Source organism: Mycetomoellerius zeteki, unplaced genomic scaffold (assembly GCF_001594055.1).
Source record: "Mycetomoellerius zeteki isolate Tzet28-1 unplaced genomic scaffold, Tzet1.0 scaffold535, whole genome shotgun sequence".
Taxonomy (NCBI): Eukaryota; Metazoa; Arthropoda; class Insecta; order Hymenoptera; family Formicidae; genus Mycetomoellerius; species Mycetomoellerius zeteki.
Window position 1 is genome coordinate 89,469 of NW_017257540.1, and position 7,448 is coordinate 96,916.

The window sequence follows — 7,448 nt, forward strand, 5'->3', positions numbered from 1 at the left end:
TACATTCCTAACATCCCAGAGAACATGTGTGAAAATTTTCAGATGTTTATTAGTTTGCGTTGACGAGCAACAAACAATTATTTATCGCTGTTCGGGCAGAATAGCGCCTCTTATCCGAATATATAAAAGCAATGTACAAAGATACAGAGAAAGGCATACCGGCACCATCTAGATAGACCGTTATTCATATATGTTCATCGCATTGCCTTAATACAGCTTTAAAAAGAATTAAAAAGATTTTTTACAAATCGAAAAAAATGAAAAGAATGCGCACAGTCGCTGCAATTTTGGTTGCTCAATTAATTCATTGCAAGTCTGTGCAAGAGGCCGAACCGATCGTACAAAACATCGTCAGATTCTTCGGGTTCCAAAATAAAATACCCGACTTTGACATGCGCCTGAAATGCATAAGACATTCCCAAAATGAAGAATTTGATTTTAATCAAACCAATGATAGGCCAGATGACATCGAACACAATAACGATCGATTAAAAAGACGCGATTCCCCGTATTTTAAAATATTTAGTTTGATTAAAGATAATATTTTACGCGAAAATAATATAGCTGCATCAGAAAACAAATGGTATTCACCAAAACTCATAAAATACGTGTTTGAGTATTTGCTACCGTACTTTTGTTTTTATGGTCTGCAGTGGCCATTAGACGTTTTGATATGACTCGTGACAGTAATGCACCCATTGAAAATTACTTCAAAATAATGAAGCAACAATTGCACGAAAATAAAATGCACGTACCAGCGACACGTTTTATTCAAAGAAATGAACCATTCATCCGGGCTAGATTAAAAGAACGCAAATTTAACTTAACACCAACACGTCAGAAAAAGAGAAAATGTATTATCGATGATAATTATGATGAAAATGTAACGGAAACGTGGAAGAGAAAACCGAAAAACCGAATTAATAGATTTTTCACGTGTTCAAAATTTTTATCGGAAAGTAAATTACAACAAGAATCGCCTAAAGATTTCGATGTAGTTAGTCAAGAGGATTCAAGTAGTATAAATTCCGAAACAAGTACTCAAATTCAGTCCTTGGATGAAAGTATTGATATTCAATCTTCCGATAAAAGTTCTGATGCTCAATCTTCGAATATAAAAGAATTAGATATCGTTCCAAATCTTATAGCGAATTCAAACGATAACGATGTCGAAAAAATACCACGGGTTCACACAATCTTTGACTATCCAGCAAATTGGATGGAATCTTCAATCTACATCGGAAAATACTTTATCAGTAGAGATTCTCTGCAGACGTTATTACCGGATAGATACGTAGATGATAATATTATAAACGGATTTTTGGCTACTCTCAGAGAAATTCCGCAAGACGAGCCGTTAATATTTGATGCGCATTTTTTGTCTAGTCTCTTGCAAACTGACGATGGTAGAGTAGGTTTTCTGAAATGGGCACGTCAAATGAAAGCGTGGACGTACGGTATATGGCTTGTTCCATTATGTCGTAATGAACACTGGATACTGTACATTGTAGTGTTTCCGCATAAAGTCATACTGTGTATTGATTCCTTACATGGATTAACATCTTCAGATGTTCTACCCAAATTATGCGGGTTTATCGAAAAATTGTTTATGCGTATGGACACGCCTGTATTTAACTGGTCAGAATGGGTCTTCCATCGCCCAGTTGATATACCTAGTCAGAGGACCATGGCAGGAGTCGGATCCAATTGTGGCATCCACGTATGCGTGTGGGCATATGTAATTTGCCACGGAAAATACTGGAAATTTAATGAGAGTGACATGCCAAATGCCCGAAAATGGATAGTAACAGAACTTTTAGATACACAGAATAATAAAAAAAAACATAAACACAAAAAATGATCAGGATATTTTCCATATTCAAAAAATTGTTTTCAAAAATGATACCGCCAACAATATAAAAATATCCACAAAACCACCGATGGCATCGCAAAGCACGCTTGAATATTGCGCATCAATGAAACTTTTAATAATAAGAAACTAAGTTTTAATTTTAAGGTTCTATATAGTTTTACATATAATTTTAAGGTTCAATATTGCTATATTATTTCCAAGATATTCTAAAAAATATTATATTAAAATATAAAAAATTAGTAAAAAATAATAAAAAAATAAAAAAACTAAAAAACTGTTTAAAAAAATAAAAAATAAAAAAGATACAAAAAAAAACAGATGAATCAAATACCTCGCCACCTCCACGCTGGTTGATCTTGGTTAATACTAATATGCCAAATCTTATAAGAGGCGCTATTCTGCCCGAACAGCGACAAATAATTGTTTGTTGCTCGTCAACGCAAACTAATAAACGTCTGAAAATTTTCACACATGTTCTCTGGGATGTTAGGAATGTAATGCATGTTCGTTTTTGAGGGAGCACGAACTGCTTAATTGTTTAAAAAAATGCCAAATCTTATAAGAGGCGCTATTCTACCCGAACAGCGATAAATAATTGTTTGTTGCTCGTCAACGCAAACTAATAAACGTCTGAAAATTTTCACACATGTTCTCTGGAATGTTAGGATTGTAATGCATGTTCGTTTTTGAGGGAGCACGAACTGCTTAATTGTTTAAAAAAATGCCAAATCTTATAAGAGGCGCTATTCTGCCCGAACAGCGATAAATAATTGTTTGTTGCTCGTCAACGCAAACTAATAAACATCTGAAAATTTTCACACATGTTCTCTGGGATGTTAGGAATGTAGTGCATGTTCATTTTTGAGGGAGCACGTACTGCTTTATTGATTTTTAAATGATTAGTCGTAGATCTTATGCATTTCTTCATATTTGATAAGTGTGAATAAATTTTTATTATTCGTTGTTTAAATGATATTATTATGTTTTGATAATGTATTTATGCCTACGTGCATTATAGGAATATTTTTATTTGCTTAGAAAGCTGTAATTTAAGTTTTTTAAAAATGGGTCTCGTGGCCCTGCATCTGGGCTAACTCTCTGGGTCAACTTCAGCTTCATGCTTCATGCGAAATTCGGAACGCATCCAACGCTATATTCTGTGTCTTCCACACTCAAATGCTGAATGTGAACGATTTTTTATTCAGCAAAATAAATTTAATTAAAACAAAAACGCGAAACAAACTTTTGACAGAAACTATAAATGGTACAGTCCTAGCTTCTCAAAATATAAAAAAACAAGGATGTATCCAATACAGTCCACCAAAAAAAAATGTTTTATATATATAAATAACACAGGTCAACAAGGTTTTGTTGTTGGGAAGCTGTGGGTCATTTCCGACGTAATTTTCTGCGTAGAATCCGAATCTGAAATCAGAATTGGCCTATCACGTCAGGATTTTGAGATATTTGAGGATATATACTCGAAAAATGCGTTTTTTTGCTATTTTCGAAGTTATGATCATTAGAGTTTTCCACGTCTAGTGAAGAAAGAAAAACCGATATTTGTCAATAAACAAACAACTTATTATTTTTTTTATACACACCTGCAAAATATCCTTTTTTATGCATTCAGGTGCTTCGTTTATCGAGCGAATTTCGAGCATCCTAAAACTTTCAGCGAGAAAGTTGTTCATTCGGATATGAACAAATGTTCTGGAAAGTTTCATTTTCATTGCATTAATAAGTTTAAAACTAATGATTTGTTTAAAGTTGGTAGACGCCTTGCACTCAGAGCCGCAGCGCACAAGACGCGCTGTCCGTTATTCAAGGTCCTAATATATAAACAGTCACAATTGTGACTGTTTGCTGTCTTAACAATGGCCCCGCGTAAGTGTTTAAATGATCCTAACAGTTTTTGTTATATTTGTGGTCGTTTCACGTTTGTTAAGAACAGGAACGAAAAAGACGGGAAAAACGGTTACGCAAGTGGGTTAAAATGCCCGTAACTTGGCGAAAAAAAATCGTAGGTAGTCGATCAATATCTCATTTTGAAGGGTAAGAATATTACTAAATGATGCAAATAGCACAAAAGACCCAAAAAATTGGTTGCGTCCTGTACATAACCTCTAAAGTAGCATAAAAACGCATTTTTCGAGTATATATCCCCTAATATCTCAAAATCCTGACGTGATGGGCCAATTCTGGTTTCAGATTCGGATTCTACGCAGAAAATTACTTCGGAAATGGCCCACAGCTTTCCGACAACATCCAAGACCCCCTTTTTTGTAGACCTGTGTAATTTATATACATCAAAAAATGTTTATGATTTTAAAAGTAATAATAATAATACTGATGTTGATATATATTTTGAATAATCACTTAATCTTTTGAGAACGGGAATTTTTTCTTTAAAATTGACTTTTTTTCTACAGAAAATTCATCTTATCCATATATTGAATGTACATCTTGAATGTACGTAGAGTCGCCAAGTTTGTGAGCGGTCACTTGGTCAATATACTGGCCAGTCCCGTCCTCAAAAGGTTAAAAGTTGTTCCTTATTGTTTTTTTTTCTATATAACCAAAAAGATTTACGTATGTAATTAAAAAAAAATATTTTCTAGTGTTTATGTTTCCTATATGGTTCCTATTATATATAACCAAAGTTAAGTAAATATTTATGTACTTAAAATTTTTTAAAATGTTCCGTAGTGTTGTATAATTTATATAATTTATGTATAACGAAGGAGACTTATAAATGTAATACTTAAAAAAATTTTCTAGTGAGCCTATAATTACAAGTTATTTACATTAAAAACTTTAATTTTAAAAATAAATATTTACAAATATTCAATATTGTTTTTTTTTCATTAAAAAATATATCTATTCAATATAGAGCTGTTGTCTTGCGTTGCTTGAAACCGAAAAATTTTTATACTTAAAATGAGATAGATATATATTTGGGCATTAAAAAAAGAGAAAGCGAAGATGCTGAATGCAAAAAATGCAAGCAACGCGAACAGACCTAATAAAAATGTATATCTAACAAAAAAAAGTATGATAATTTTAATCAAAATATGATAATTTTGTACTGTTAGTACGATTTTTGATAATGCGGAGATTGGCAACGCTAGTGTGGCTGTAAGTGCTGGGCAACGTGGAGGCAGTGTTGCCAGCGGGGACGCGTTTTCTCGCGCGCGCGACTTCAACAACGTATCAAATTCACAAGAATACGAATACCTTTAGAACCCGTATTCTTTTGTTCCAGATAAACTACTAGATTTTATAGAGATACATAATTATTAAGATACATAATTATTCTTGTGAACTTGATACGTTGTTGAAGTCGCGCGCGCGAGAAAGCGCGTCCCCACTGGCAACATTGCGTGAAGGCCCAGCGCAGTGAATTAAGCGGAATTGACTCACCTTGACGGTCCTTGCGGGTGTCAGCATGGCTCAGCGATTACCTCATTCTCGGCCAGCTACAGCGTGACTTGCCAATTTCCTTGGGTCTCTAATGGTCTGCGTAGCGGCTTGCATGGCGGCTTGCGTGGCGGCTGGCATGGCGACTGGCGTGGCGGCTAGCGTGGCGACTGGCATGGCTTGGCGTCTTGCGTGATGACTTGCTCATTGTAACACTTATGGCGAATTCGGCACAGATGACACACTGACTCTGCTCTAGGCTGCGTTCGGAAATATCACTCGGGTATCATCTTATCCGTATTTAACATTGGGTAAAACAAGGATAGAACGATGCATTGGGGCACTCGGGTGGTTTCCGAACGCAGCTCTAGTGTTGTCCTGACATGGTGCGAGTGCAGCTACACTCTAGTGCTATGCCAAATTGCACTATCAGAAACATCAGTGCAATATTTCTTGAACTCGTTCAGAGGGTCGATTATGTATCTCGAAATAATGTGAAAATTACAAAAGTGAGCAAATTCATTAGAATACTCATAATGGCTGCTTTCCTTTTAAGAGACACAGTCGACACAAGTATCGTTCTACCTTTGTCACTCTCTGAATGTCCAAGAAGGATAAAACGACGCTTGTGTCGATTTGTGTGATCAAATGGAAAGCAGCGAATTTAATTGGTCAATAACTAATGAATTTGCTCACTTTTGTAATTTTCACCTCATTTTGAGATACATAATCGACCCCCTGTTCCCTTGGTTGGTCCGAATATAAATTCAGCACTACACTGGGTCACTGGTCAGTATTCATTTGCCGAGTACGATAACCTTAACGCACTGATACAGTTCGCACAAGCCGAATGCATGGCACTGAAAAAGTACGCACTAGTGCAATCTGCCAAATTCGCTATTACACTAACGATTTTAGGAAAAGGAATGTCGAATCTGAGGGGAAGGGAACGCAAAATAATTCCTCGAGCACTTGCAAATATCATTTAATCATTTAAGTTTACTATATCTAAGTCCTTAGAAAATATTCATTTATATGTCTACGTACTCGCTAATTACTTACCTCTACTTTCTTCTGCAATCGTCGTAAGCTACTAACATTTACTTAATTATGGGATTTATTAAGGACTTATGGTTGATATTACTCGAGTTTATGCTAGTACTAAGATCGTTAGACAAGCTACAAATCACCGATTATGAAATTATAGTTAATTGAGAGCATGTGGTGCTAATGTAAGCTATTTTAGTGTCAAAACTATTAAACATTAACTGCAAATCAACTATGAGCACACGGTAGTAATGTACGCTAGAGTTAAGGTTATTTTAAACACAAATTACACACTACGGATTACATAATTATCAGTTAGCTAAGAGCATGAGGTAGGAACTTCTTCAAAGTTACATTAATGTTGAAATTACGTACGCTAACGTCTACGAACATTAATAAAAGATTTGTAAGGCTTCAAGGAACTTTAAGGAAAAGTTGTGGATTAGGATGCAGTGAAATAGAGTCGGATTAATATTTAAAAATGAACACGTGGCTTACGCATGGCTTACAAGCGGGACCCCGGGAGCCATCAACAAATTGATCCACACAAGTCAACAAACCGGAAACAGTGAGAGCGAAGGAAGCTTTGGGCCTTAGGGATTCGCCCCACTCTACGCATTCAGGACGCAGCCCCTCATTGTGCGCAGCCCCGTAGGCCGGAATCAGACTACGCATTGAAGATTGAGATCGAAGATTGAAATTTGACCAATGAGAGCAAAGGAATTTTAGCTCCTATTGTTTTGATTGATCAAATTTCAATCTTTCAATCTTCAATCTCAATCTTTAATGCCTAGTCTGATTCCGGCTTTATAGTACTCGGAATTAGATGCACATTTCGAGCTGATTCCAGCGAACGACCCCCACTATCGCTCGAGTCTCAGTGGCCGAGCCTAAGGGCGCGTTCACACCTTGACGGAAAAGCAGAAGGCGAAAAAGCAGCAGCCAATCAGAACTCGCGCTGGTAGTCGACAATTTCGGCTTTTTGTATTACTCACTACCAGCGCGAGTTGTGATTGGTCACTACTTTTCCGCTTTCTGCTTTTCCGTCAAGGTATGAACGCGTCCTAATGCCTAATGCCTAATTCACATTGGACGCAGCAAGCATCAA